Source organism: Bombus vancouverensis, unplaced genomic scaffold (assembly GCF_051014615.1).
Source record: "Bombus vancouverensis nearcticus unplaced genomic scaffold, iyBomVanc1_principal scaffold0031, whole genome shotgun sequence".
NCBI lineage: Eukaryota > Metazoa > Arthropoda > Insecta > Hymenoptera > Apidae > Bombus > Bombus vancouverensis.
This window is the reverse complement of record NW_027468922.1, coordinates 758,386-772,205: the sequence shown is the minus strand read 5'-3', so window position 1 is coordinate 772,205 and position 13,820 is coordinate 758,386. Positions and strand designations below refer to the sequence as shown.

The following is a 13,820-nucleotide window of genomic DNA, read 5'->3' as shown; positions in this document are numbered from 1 at the left end:
AAAAATATGTAAAACGTGCAGGGTGCGGTGCTTTCTACGATACTTGGTAGGCACAAAACAATTTTCTATCGAGGTTCTACCTTTTTTAACTATGTTCTCAAAAATGATAGACTGCATACTTAGTTGATTGCAAATCTACACTTATACCTTCCATATTCTTGCAAAGATCGACTTGTGTTTCTCTAACTTGTTCTATTCCACTAAAATCACAGGATAAACGATAACAAACCGGGTACACGTAATACTCTATTAGAAAATAAACGATGCATTATGACGAACCATGTGTTCGATCTACTAGCGAGATTTCGGTTAGATCAAGTTGCGCGTCCGCCATATTGAAATCCTGCTTCCGTGTAACGTTTCGGTTGTTTTGCACGTTCCTCGATTAAAATTACCCCAAAAATCGACTCTAAAGATTATCTCGCTATAACCTATCTAATAAATAATACGACTGTTTAGTAAGATATTCGGAGAGGTAAAATAAAAGGTATCGATTTACCAGTTATAATTAAATAGGTTATTCGTCGTATAAATCTGTACTAACATTGATAATCTAAAACGTTTTACAATCATTCTTTAAGTTGCTTCGATTATCGATGGATCAAAGTAGTCTAAAAAAAGAACATCCTAAATAAGGTAAGGTTTTCTTAACATTTATATAATTAATCTGTAATTTTTCCTTCGTTACTTAACAATTAAATTCTATTATAGCAATAGAAGTTAAGTTCAAGCGTTTAACATGTTTCTCCAACTAGTCTTTACGATTGTACCACTGATTATAATAAAAAAAGTTACGTTTAAACATATTTATGCTCAATGATTATTACGAGCTGTTACGTTTTATCTTATACCTTATCAGTCCACTTTAACGAACGTACCTGTAGATACACTCGATGAAACGCCGAATGGAGCAATTTCTGAAATTTCTTTTCTTTGGTGTCCATTTCTCGAGTATCGTTTCAAATCAATTTCGTGTAGAATCGCTCGCTATATGCATTATGTACATTGATACACACGTCCATCTGGTGGCAATGCACTGTACTACCGGCTGCTGGCTCGGAGCACCAGCGTAGAAAGAGAAAAAGAGAGAAAGAGAGACACAGGTACGAGACGAGCTTGTGGTGCGAGGTAGCCACCAGTCAACAGCGGAGACGGAGACGGAGAGTCCGAGGTAGCCCGTGACTGTAGCTGCCCGTGGCTCGTTGTAACGTGACGCGAAGGTGTGCCAAGCTCTTTCGCTTGCCTGTTACTTCGTCCGAAGACGCCCGATCGTACGTCTACCATAGTGTCGCGTATCGAAAGTGTCGGTAGTAGTGTTGTGATCTATTGGCCTGTCTGTCCTCGTGTGCTAGCCGAAAAAACTATACCAGCCGAGCCGTACATCATCGCGGAAAACTGTCAAGAGTGTTGTGTGATCTCAGACGCTGGCTTCAAACGCGAACGCTTACGGGCAATCTTCATCGCGATCGTAGGGTTGCACGAAACATAAGGTAAGTGTAGGATACGTGGAAGTGTATCGGAAGTGAAGGTAAAGTCGAAAATTACTTCGGTCGGTTACTCGAACGTTGCGCGTACAGAGATTATGTTTCCCGATGACCCCTCGACTCCCGCCTCCTTCTCCTCGTTATCCCCTTTCCTTTCGTCGGTCTCTTCTTCTCTCCTCTTTTACTCTACCCTTCTTCCACGTCTCGCCCTTCATTTCGCATTTCGCCTTATTTTTTCCCTGACAAACGTGTTCTTTCGCTTTAAGGGCATCACCGCAATTTTGGTAGGACGATATCCTAGCGACGCAGTGAATTTCGATCGCAGATCGATCGATTACCGATTTCGCGCATTCTCTCTCTCTCCTTCTCTCTCCCTATCTATCTATCTATCTATCTATCTATCTATCTATCTATCTGTCTTTCTATCTATCTATCTATCTATCTATCTATTTATCTATCTATCCATCCATCCATCCATCCATCTATCTATCTATGTATCTACCTACCTATCTATCTGTCTGCCTATCTCTAACTATCTATCTCTCTCCGTCTCTCCCTTTTGTCTCTTCACGTCCTTTTCCTCTTTCTCTTTCTCGACCGCGAATGCACTCGCGAATGCACTCGACACGCACGTTCTCACACACCGACGTGTTCCGTTTCTTTCCTGCGAGACTGTGTCGTAGCCTTTCTCGTGGTAACGAGTTTCGTAACTTCCCTCGATACAAAAGTCACGAACTATCAGCTGTCAGCCTCCGTGTTTGTACCACCTGTCCTAGAGTCGATTATCCGCCTCTCCTTCCCTTTTATACTTTATACATCACAATTCTATCCCTTTTTACTCCGCTCTGTATATTAATCCATGGGACGGAATTGTTGACACAAAATTTTCATGATTCCGCGACTTTCGTCCGCGACAGAAGAACGAGAACGTGATATAGCCGCGTGTCTACGAACGGGGCGAAGTAATCGGAGCAGCAAGAGAGGCTAACCGAGTTGAACAGTCATGATATTTCGGCGCGCAGGCTTTCTGGCATGACGGCGTGACCGGTCTTGAGCCCCTCTGCGCTCCCCTCTTGCACTCTGCACCTCTATCCCCACCTCCCCGGGGTAATACACGATGCACAGTGCGGATCAGTGCTCCTTAACGCGAGATTCTTGTGGCTGAAGGTTTTCTTCTATCGCGCGCGCGCGCGCACGCTGACTTCTTTCTCTCGCAATGCGCTGTATATGGACGTTTCGTGTTCTAAGTGAATCCGTCAAGCCAAGAAGACGAGTTATCGAGCTCCAGTTCGACCTCTAACTCGTCTACGAAACCACTATGTTGACTCGTCGACGCTCGACACCTTTATGTGTTTAAAGATCGACATGGAAATTGGAATTCACCATCTCATGATGCAATTTGGTGACTTCTGTATGTGAAACGGAGCTATCGAATTCCAGCCCATGCTTGTCTACGCATCCACTTTGTTATTATGTCGTTATAGATGTTTAACGTCTTTATGCGTTTAAACAACTACAGAAAAATTCGAATTTCGAACGTTGGAAAAATTCGAACGTTGGAGATTCTAGTATGTGGAAAGAAGGATCGTCGTGGAATAAGTAACGAATAAAAATGTGCAGAGATCATTTAATTGAAATCATTTTCATTTAAATTTTTGGTTGTAGTAATGCAGAGAAAAAAAGTAAATATTGTTTTAATATAGGGGGAAAGTATTTGTAGAGTGCTAGCAATATTTTTAGTAGTTTTAGTTTTATCTATTTGTGGAACGCTTTTATTAGTACTAGTATGTCGTGTTTCGTTTTTCTTTTAATAAGGATATCACTTTTCACGTGTATGAAATCTTATGTGAGTCGGTTTAATCGCTCCGCGTGAGGTGATAAATGCATTCTCATCGAAATGTTATCCTAACGTTATCAAATCGAAGGTCGAACGCGAAATCTAGCGCGTAGTCAAGTTATCTTCGATCAAGGAACTTGAAACGAAAGTCTGACATTCTATGATCGTATTGGATTTTAATTAATGTTCGCTAATGGAATTTCTGTATTTATTACCAAATCGTATTTTGATATACCAGAATTATGAAAACTATATAGAACGATGCAAGAATTACACTGTTATGTAGACTAAAAATTATGTAAGAATAATTAGCTGTCCTGTTTAGGTTATACGATTCTTTCATCTCAATATCGATCTTTTTTACTTTCCTCCGACCTAAACTATAGTACTTCTCATTCCCCCCTTTCACGATGAAGTTTTTATAATGGGAAGTTACTCGAATTAATAAAACACTCCATTTACAAGAATTATTTCGAAAATGTAAACTATCGTTGAATCGAATCGATTTAATATATAGTGTATAGCGTACAATAATCTTGTTATGCCAGAGTTTATAGTTTCTTGCTAGTTCATATATATATATTTATTTATTTATTTATTTGAGTTCGTGACAAGAGAGTATAGGCAATTAGAGGGATCAGTAATAGCATATATAGATATTTAGTATAGGAGAGATAAAGAACAAAGGAGTAAAAATAGGGCTGTAGACTGATGAAGAAATTGGAAAAGAAGAAGAAGGACAGTGCGAAGATAAAGTGCGTAGCTAATTAACTAGGTAAATTAGATGAAAAGGTAAAGATTTGTGCAATAAATAATAGATAGACGTATACACATAATGGTTAGTAGTTGGATAACGTTCGAATACGTTAGATTGAATAGACAATAGCAAAATAATAAAATAGCAAAATAGCAAAATAGCAAAATAAATGTAATAGCAAGATAAGGGTAAAATAAGGTTGTGCATTAAGATAAGCAGTAAAGAAAATAATTAGAAAACGAGTTCATCTTACGACATATGGTGTACAATCAAAGTTATACAACTTTCTCAAACAATTTAATAATGCTTTCTGTTCTACAAAATGTATGTTACTAATAATTCTTTACTGAAATTGTATCGTATCGCATCGCATCGCATCGCATCGTATCGTATCGTATCGTATCGTATCGTATCGTATCGTATCGTATTGTATAGTATTTCCTTATTACATCGAGGCTTGCGCATATTACAATCAATCATTTTTGAGTATGTACACGAGCACGCTGGATGTATTTTGTTTCTGCTTTAATTTATTCCTTGAAGCTAAATCAATCTTCGTATAATAAATTAAGAAGAATTCGTACAGTAAATTCATTCTTCTTATATTCTTTATCGAAATAATGAACTAAATTGAGAAAGACAAAGGAAAACGGTTGAGAGAATAGGGAGAAGAAGTAGAAGAACACGAGAAAATCACTGACTCGAGGCTGGCTGTTACAGAAAAAAGGAAACGGGATCGAATGAATGGGGCGTTAGCCTATAGCGGTATACGTGAGAATAGCGAACACAATCAGTAATGACGTTATTGATACAAATTTTAGCACCGACATACTTTCTTCTATATCTATCATGTCGCTTGTCATTTTTCAAAAATAATACAAGGTCGTTAACCTGAGTAAAGCATTGCGAAGATTTCAATTAGATGTCACCGTTTGTTAAAAAGTTATTGTCACATTGAAAAGTTTATATTACAATTATTTGATATTTCGATACAGTAGGATCAATATACATATATACATATATACATTGATTATTATAATTGAATATAATAATATTATACTTTATCATATATATGATAACAGTGATGCAAATCGAATTTTAAGTTAATCAAGAATCAGCTTGTATTTCAATGTAAATAATGTGCGAAAAATGATGTACTTTCGTTTAAACATTTTTTAAATAATAAGTTTTTAACGAACGGCGACACTCGAACAAAAGCTTTGTAACACTGCTCGGGTTGATGACCTTGACGACATGTCAAAGAATCATGGACATGTTTTGCGAACATTTACCAATAATAATGATAAAAATTCGCTGCATTTATTTATATATCTATTATATATTTATATCTACCTAAGGTAGATAATTGCTTTACTAAGATTACAGGAATTACGGTTGTTTACGTACTACTGCCCATTTCGGAATTAGCCACGTTCGAGCATAGAATCATTGACAAATTTTCAAAGCCGATTTTCTCGAGAACGAAGCGTCACATAAGAAAACTTGTATTCTATATGTCCTTCTTATTTCTGCATAAAGAATCGCCTCGTGTTATTATCAATTATTATTAATCACGTTATTCGGCCGAATCCTCTGTCGTGTATACATATATGTATGTATTTACATGTGACATGTGAAAATAAGAAAAATGTTAAAAATTTAAAATAAGAAAAATAAATTAGTCGTGGAATTTGTAACATGTGAATAAATGTCTAGCGAAATGAACTAGTAAATTGAAAGCAATCGTATTAATCGTATCGTTTGCATTTTCAATTGTTCAGATTAAATGTAAAATCATATAGGAAATCCAATAATAACGTCTATAAGTTGTCAAATGTTGCTCATCCACGATGTTTCACGCTGCGTATCTGAAATTTCATGGAAACGCGTATTGCTATCAGACATTCCGATTTTGCAATCGCCTCTTCCAAAGCCTGCAAATCACTTTCGAGGTCATCTCGCGGATTTGCAATGAACGAACGGTACGTATTTCCTAACCTAGAAAAATATTCTGTAAACACTCGGTCGATTAAAATTTCTTCCTTCGAAACTTCAAATTCTGGATACTAGATAGATGGGAAAAAAATAAAAATGTAATGGCAACTATTACGCGATACATGCGATAGAGATAGCCTAGCCTCGTTGTATGTATCTCGTGTTAACGTAACCTTTAAGCACCGACTTGAGAATATGGCAATGCAAGATAAAAGTAGAGTTACCGTTGGAAACATTACGAAAGTCATTTTCATTAAGAAGTTTCATACGATTCTTGTATCTATCTCTATATCTTAAAGTTTTAAGGTAACGAGTAGTTTCTCCGTTAATAGAATAGAAAATACAAGATACAGGTAAAATCTATCGACAGTGGCGGCGACGGGTCTGTCCACGACAGTGGTAATCGCAACTCGAGATTGCGCAAGTTCCTTCTCGATCTTATCACGACCGCAAACTATATACTGTACATGTGTATACATTACACGTGCAATACGTATACGAATACGCGTACGCATACACGGACTGTCATGACTATATGTACAAATACATATGATCTACATACGTATGCGCGTATGTATGCACGTACAAGTAAACGAACGAACTAAGTAAATGTTATAAAGACTATGTTAAAGAGAAATTGGCATTAACAGAGAATGTTTTTTAAAATTATAACGTAACGTAGGATTGGATAAAATTTGGTAGGTATTTTCGGCGAGTATCAAAAAGGAGTGAGCAAACATTTTGTTATAAAGAGATTAAATGTTAAAATGTAAAATTAAATGTTGAAATAATTATTAAATGGTAAATGAATGGAATTTCGAAGAAAAATTAAATTGTCAAATATTTATTTTAGATTAAGTCAATGTTTATAAGCCATCTTGTACAATTAAGGTTATTAAGAATATGTTAAACTTTTAAAACAACTCGACTCTTATTGTGATACACAGCTTATCCATTATACATTCTAAACGCACCTATCAACGCACATTTAAATACAACTAATTCGTAAATAATGATTTCTGATATAACTTGTTTGGTTTTAAAAAGCAATAGAAATACAAAGAAAAATAAGAAACAAAGACATCTATATTCGTATTATCCAAATATAAAGAGTCAATATATTGAAATTATTATGGAAAAGTTGATATCTTTTGTTTGGCTGAAAAATAGTTGTTGACAATACCGATATTACATATTATCTAGTCTCTGCGCATGCATGCATACGTTTTAAAGTTAATTATTTGAATAATTTCCTTCTAGTTGGAAATCTAGTTGGAAGAAAAATTTGCAAATGCCGTTACCGTTTGGTCAACGTAATAAAACGTAATAAAACGTAATAAAAATGATTAAAGTTCGTTATTATAATATCGAAATGTACAGGTTGTTTTGCAAAATTTTCTTATTAAAACTGAATATTATTTACATATAGAATATATACATACTATATAATATCGAAACGAATATTTCTTAATTAATCTTGGCCCTGTTTGTTTAAACGGTATTCGATATTTTTGTGAAAATGACGTAATTCCAGATACAGCTAACTTGAACGATGAGAAAGCGTGAAATACTTTAGATTCAAATATATAGCACAGCTGATATTTCAGAGTATTTGTCTTTGTTTATTTTGCGATTTTATCAGAGGTAGAAGGAGTATTGAGGTAGAAGGAGACATCCAAATATATGTTTGCCCCGACGCACACAGGGATATGAAAACGGTAACGCGATATGACAATGTCGATATAGAATGCAGTTTATGCAGTGGGAATAGGTATGCGCGCATACGTGCAATGTGCGTATTACGAAGACAAATCCGTGTCGCGCGAATGGCTTTCGTCGGGTATACGTAGTCGCACACGACACGTACATGAAAAGAGAAAAAGAGAAAAATAGAGATAGGGAGAAGGAGCGTGTACTGGAAACTCCCTGGATTCTTGAGACGTGGATAGGCCTAGTGAGACTTATGAATATTGATGAACCTTTCCCGACGTACTTACTGGCCCGACCGCACCTCGATCATTTGTTGCTACTCGACGGCAATCTTCCTCTTTTCTTCCTATTTGTTTTCACAAAGTAAGTTTTTCGAGCATGCCGCGTACTTATTGCTAGCTACACTTATTCCTCCGCTCATCTACTTTCTTATCCAATCGACTTACGACGATTGTAAACGTACCGCCCCGTGTATTATAAATATTGCCAACAGAGAAGCGTTAAATACGAACGTGCTTCGGTTGCACACGATGATCGTTAATACGAATCCCTTTTAAATCTGTTCGTTTCCCATTGCCAATTTGCTATTAGCATTTAAATGTTTTTGGTGAAAATAAATTAGCCTGAATGATTTTTTAAGTTAATCAACCTAACCCCAAGGGGTTCTGGAGGACAATTCTTCGATCTCATCTATATGACGATGAACGATGCGTTTGGAAATATGCAGGATAATAAATCTGTATTTTTGATTCAGCAGATACGCGACTGTAAATGCAATTAGGCGGTGATGTGGACAAGTCGAGGGGAAAGTAACGCAGAAACGCAACATTCCTTTACGTTCCAGTAGAAACGTAAGATACGCGACGTTATAATTAGTTTTTATTTATTTTGGGGTTAGGTTGACAGGACTTGACAGGATTGGACAGGATTTGCCAACATTTGACAGCATTTGACAACATTTGACAGCATTTGACAGCATTTGACAGCATTTGACAGCATTTGACAGCATTTGACAGCATTTGACAGCATTTGACAGCATTTGACAGCATTTGACAGCATTTGACAGCATTTGACAGCATTTGACAGCATTTGACAGCATTTGACAGCACCTGACAGTATTTGACAGCATTTGACAGGATTTTACAGGACGCGTGATATAACCTGGAAAAGAAAATTGCGAATCGAAATATTATGATTTACATTTACTTATTTCTATATGAAATAACTTTTTTGTCCAGTTGTAACTCGCGTCTTGCCACACCCTATATATATTTTATATATACATCGGATTTTCCTTTTAAATAAATCATACAACAATAGGGTAGAGGCTGCGAATGTTACGCTATCTGTATATAATGGGAATCATGGGAAGGCGATCTAACTAAGCTATTAGGCGCCGCTACCGATCGTTTTCTATCGGCATCGGCGGTGTGAATTTTGCCGAAGCGCGAAACCAATTGGACGCGATCTCGTTGAGCCAGGCGAAAACAAAATGCGGTACTGTACTTACACGAGACGACGGTAGCTGGCTATTGCAGCCGATGCCAAAGCGAACCGGTTTCCCGATGCTGCTGAAAAATGCTTCTCGACCGGCTATAATAATTTTAATTGACACTCAGACCAGACCGCTGAGTATCCTCGATCGGCATGCATGTACATATAACCTCGTATAAAGTGTCGTATCCAGCAAATGAAAAATGGGCATTGTTCGTATTTTTATGTAATCTTGGTCGTCTTATCTAGAACGTTTTTATGTTTTTCCACCGCTTTCGATCGCTCGCCGATCAACTATCGTAGAATATATCGTAATACAAGATCGATCGCGAAAGCAACGTATTTGAAATTCACGTTGATTATAATTTTTCTTAAAATGATCTTTAGCTGTGAAAGATAAATCCTATCGAATATGTTACATTTTGGCTCGATCGCGGATAACAGTTTTATCTTTAGCGCTGTACAACGCCGATAATATATTAATTATAAAAATCTTGATTGTAGCAAGTATTTTGAAATTTGTTTGGTATTTCGATTTCGATTTCGATTTCGATTAATCGTCGTCCGTAAGTAAAAGGAGAAATCGGAGAATGCTGAGAATGGGTAAAATAAGAGAAAAGAGGAAAAAGAAGAAACGAGAAAACGAGAAAACAAGAGAAAGGTATATGCGATTAAGGTTAGAAGGCGCGTTCATAAGCGCGCAGCCATGGAAAATATTCCTGTGAAGTTGTTACGTAGGAACGTATGCGCGTTCAACGAGATATTAAGCGTGTACGTATGTATATGCAGTTAGGCCTACTCGAGCTGACTGGCCCGGGTGAAAGGAAAACCCGCGCCTACCTTGCAAGTGAAACACAGAGAGGGGGCAGAGAGATTCCACGTCGAATCTAGTACTTTTTGTACTTACGTGGAACGCGATTGCAAGGAAAGCTTCTATGAAATACCTTAGTATGCTCATTGTGTAACGTACAGTCTTTGTAAACGTGCAATTATCGCACGTTATCGTTCGGTAGAAGCAGCAAGACAATCGATCGTATGAAATTTTTCGACTCGCTCGCATGTTTCTCCTTGCTCGCAGCTTTAGCGTGTACTTTCTAAGTTGAGTAAAAGTGTTTCTTCTATCGTATTTAATTCTTCTATCGTATTCATTATTAAATAATTCGATTGTTAAAACGTCTGCTATAATTTTAAATATAAATGTTAGTTTCTCACTAAACTATCGACTCAAATATCGACTAGGCTATAAATTTATAAAATGTTGTTTCCTAGCAACCGAGTCTAGCGATTCTCTCGTAGTAAGTCTCTCGGTAACTTTACCATACAATCTGATAAAGTAACTTTAATTTAGATACGCCGATATTTTGTTATTTTGACGTAACAGAAAAATACGTAGGTGAATTAGAAAAAGGATTACATAGGATTACAAAGGATTGCATTGTGCGATACCGTTTGTATCGACATTTGCTTAAAGAAGCGTACGTTTCGAATACGTCAATTCTTTTTACTTTGACATGGCAGAAAAAAATATGTGAAAAAAGTTATATGCGTTCTGTGTACGTAATTTTTGTATTAATTTTTTTATTCATTTTTGTATTCATTTTTGTTCACGGGACGAACGCATTCGTTCGTTTTATATAAATTTGAGTTTGACAGTTTGTCTGATTTATGCACTTCGTAACTCGTTGCGCACGTATATCCTTCTTTGATGTCCGTTTAGAGAGGGAGATATTACGTCGCCGATACGCATTTCCGCGAAACATGGCGTTTTTTTTGGTAATTAAAATTTGTCTCTTGGACCCAACCAATTAATCCGATAGTTTTTAACGATTATAAGAGAATCAATGTTAATAATAAGTTGCATTTGTTGCAAATGTTAATAATAAGTAACGTAGCATTTACGAAAGAAGACGCGTTTCAGTCGCTCGAACGTAAATTAACTTTTGTTCGCGCCAGCGTCGATTAAGAGAAGAGGTACGGGAGGAGGTTGTAACCCTTTTTTCTTTACCTTTTTTTTAAATTTACCCTTTAAAAAGATACATTTGAGGGAAAACTAAACTAAACATTTTTGTTTATATTTCAAAGACCATTTAAAGAATGTTTCTACGAAGGAGGCCTGCGGAAGCTTTAGTCCGACACTGTCTTTGCGTCATTCTGTAAGTTATGAAAATCATTCTGCAGCGTAACGTTAAAACGACGCGAAACGTTAACGATAATCTCTAACGAAAAGTCTGGACGTGGAACGAACGGTGGATGTGCTCAACGATAACGTCTTACTTGGCCCGCGTATTATCAGCATTGACAAGACTAATGTAATAGGAAAACAAACGTGGCTCGTCGTACTTGCTTCTTTCATGGTCATTCTGAATCTTAATCGGGGCCTACGGTATATACATATGTACGACCCGCTCGAAATAGAGCCGGCGTCGTGTACTCTTAAGGTCATCGATCCCTCTTCCGCGTCACCTGCCATCCTCGTATCTTTTATCTAGGCATGAACCTAACATCGATCGATAAGCAAATCGAAAATACCGTAATTATGCGATTTCCTAACTTTTCCCAATTTCCACTTTTTATATTTTCAAATTCGATTTTATGGCGAACGAAGCGTTGTATGAAAAGAAATTCTCTTTTGTATTATCGATTTATTCCCTTTTATTATCGTTTCTATTCGTTCATCGCGAATCATACAGACCCTTGTCGATCGTGCTACGATTACATAATCGTGCCGATTAGGGGCAAAATTTTGTTTGCCCTGTAATCGAAAATCGATTCTCGGATATAAAAACACCGATGAATTTTTCAAATTAGCGACAGAAAGTATAGCCAGAAGCTTACTTTTTTTCCAAAGCTTTATTCTATTACCAAATGGACAAGTGAATCGGCAGAGTTCGAGAAACTAACGTACTTTTTAATACACGTTTATAATTCGCATAAAGAGAACGGAGTAGGTACCTGTGGAATACTGATAATCGATACACTCGATCGATAACGAATCTTTGTATATTTACAACCGTAGATGAAATATGAACGTCGTAATTACGCTATAGGACGATTCAGCAACGTTATTCGTTCCACTTGAACGTATTAAAGTTACTTTTTTTTACTAAAGCTTTTACTATCGTTTACTTACTATCGTCCAGTTATAAATAACGTTAAATTCAAAATTCAAGGATTTTATGGTATATCGAAGTATATAGTTATATATAAAAATAATAATAACAAGTATACAAAAATAATTTTATTTCCTTTTGTTAATTATCATATAGGAAAATTTGCATCGTTTGTATGTCTATACACTGTACACTGTACACTGTACACATAAAATACATGTACATATACGGATGGTTTTTGAAGAATGCGTAACTATACGAAACATTTTTCAAGGATCATTTTTCCAGTAGAATGGTAAATTGTGCGATACTGTGCAACGTAACGATAACTTGTATCAAGGATTTATAAATAATTGCGTACGGAAAATCAATCTGCAAGTGAAATAGTAGTACTGTTAATAATATTATACCGCTTTTACCGTATAAAATATTCGATTAGAACGAGGCGACTGGCTAAGGACGCGATCATGCCGCTCTCTGAGCGGCGGACGCTGAGCGGCGAACGCTAAGCGGCAAAATTGGCATGTGAAACGGTGGCGTTGACTGTATCGTCGCTCCTTCTGCTGCTTACCGTTTACCTCTCTGTATGATCACGGTGTTGGCGGTTCTGCAGTTGGCATCTTTTTCCGCCAAACGTTCGTAAGGCCGAATTTTCATAACCGTCCATTTCCGTGAACAGCGATCCTCGTTTACGGCTTTAGCGACCCAAAATACCCCCGAAAAGACACATCCGAATGAAAAATTGTCCATTCCGTGAGAGAATAATAATTCTTCGTCGCCAAATTAAAACATGTACGCAGATAATCGGACTAAGGTAAAAAACGACGTGTTTTAACCACTTGACTAATTAACTGCCATTCTTATATCTTGATATATATATATCGATATTTACGAATCGAAACTATACGATATCCGATACCATATCGATAATATGCGTAATACGTATGATATATCTGATAAAATATATACCCGTTCTCGTTGGTTCGTTGCGTTTTATTATACAAAGTCTTCGCTATATTCTTCTATATCGCTATATTCGCTTCGCTAATAAAAGAAAAATTTATATTAGAAGAAAAATATATGAACATTGTATGTAGAGTGTTGGGACAAAGAACAAGTTTCGAAGTCTGCGGATAGAAGCGAAACGGAGAACTTGGAAAATAGGCTGGAAAATAGAGAGAGAGAGAGAGAGAGAGAGAGAGAGAGAGAGAGAGAGAGAGAGAGAGTGACAGGAACGAGAACGTTTTCTCAAGTTCTCGATAAAGGTAAAACGTTATGAGACTGCGTTCGTCCAAATATACGAAAAAAAGTGCAATCCTGGTGCATCGTGGTGGATGGCGTGGTTAAAGTAGGGAGAAAAGACCTTGAGTCGCGTCACGTGACCACGAAGCTGCATGGGAGTTGGGTAGGGCGGTTGCAGAGGGCCTTGACCT

General features: G+C 36.9%; 1 long non-coding RNA gene across 2 annotated transcripts in view; it reads left to right on the top strand.

Annotated features, from left to right (window-relative positions):
* The first annotated feature begins 1,153 nt into the window (after positions 1-1,153).
* LOC143304339 (uncharacterized) overlaps positions 1,154-13,820 on the top strand; it is a 33,324-nt gene continuing 20,657 nt past the window's right edge. For both annotated transcript variants that reach the window (XR_013061053.1, XR_013061052.1), the window contains exon 1: positions 1,154-1,490. This is a non-coding gene — a long non-coding RNA (uncharacterized LOC143304339). The remainder of the gene's footprint in view (positions 1,491-13,820) is intronic.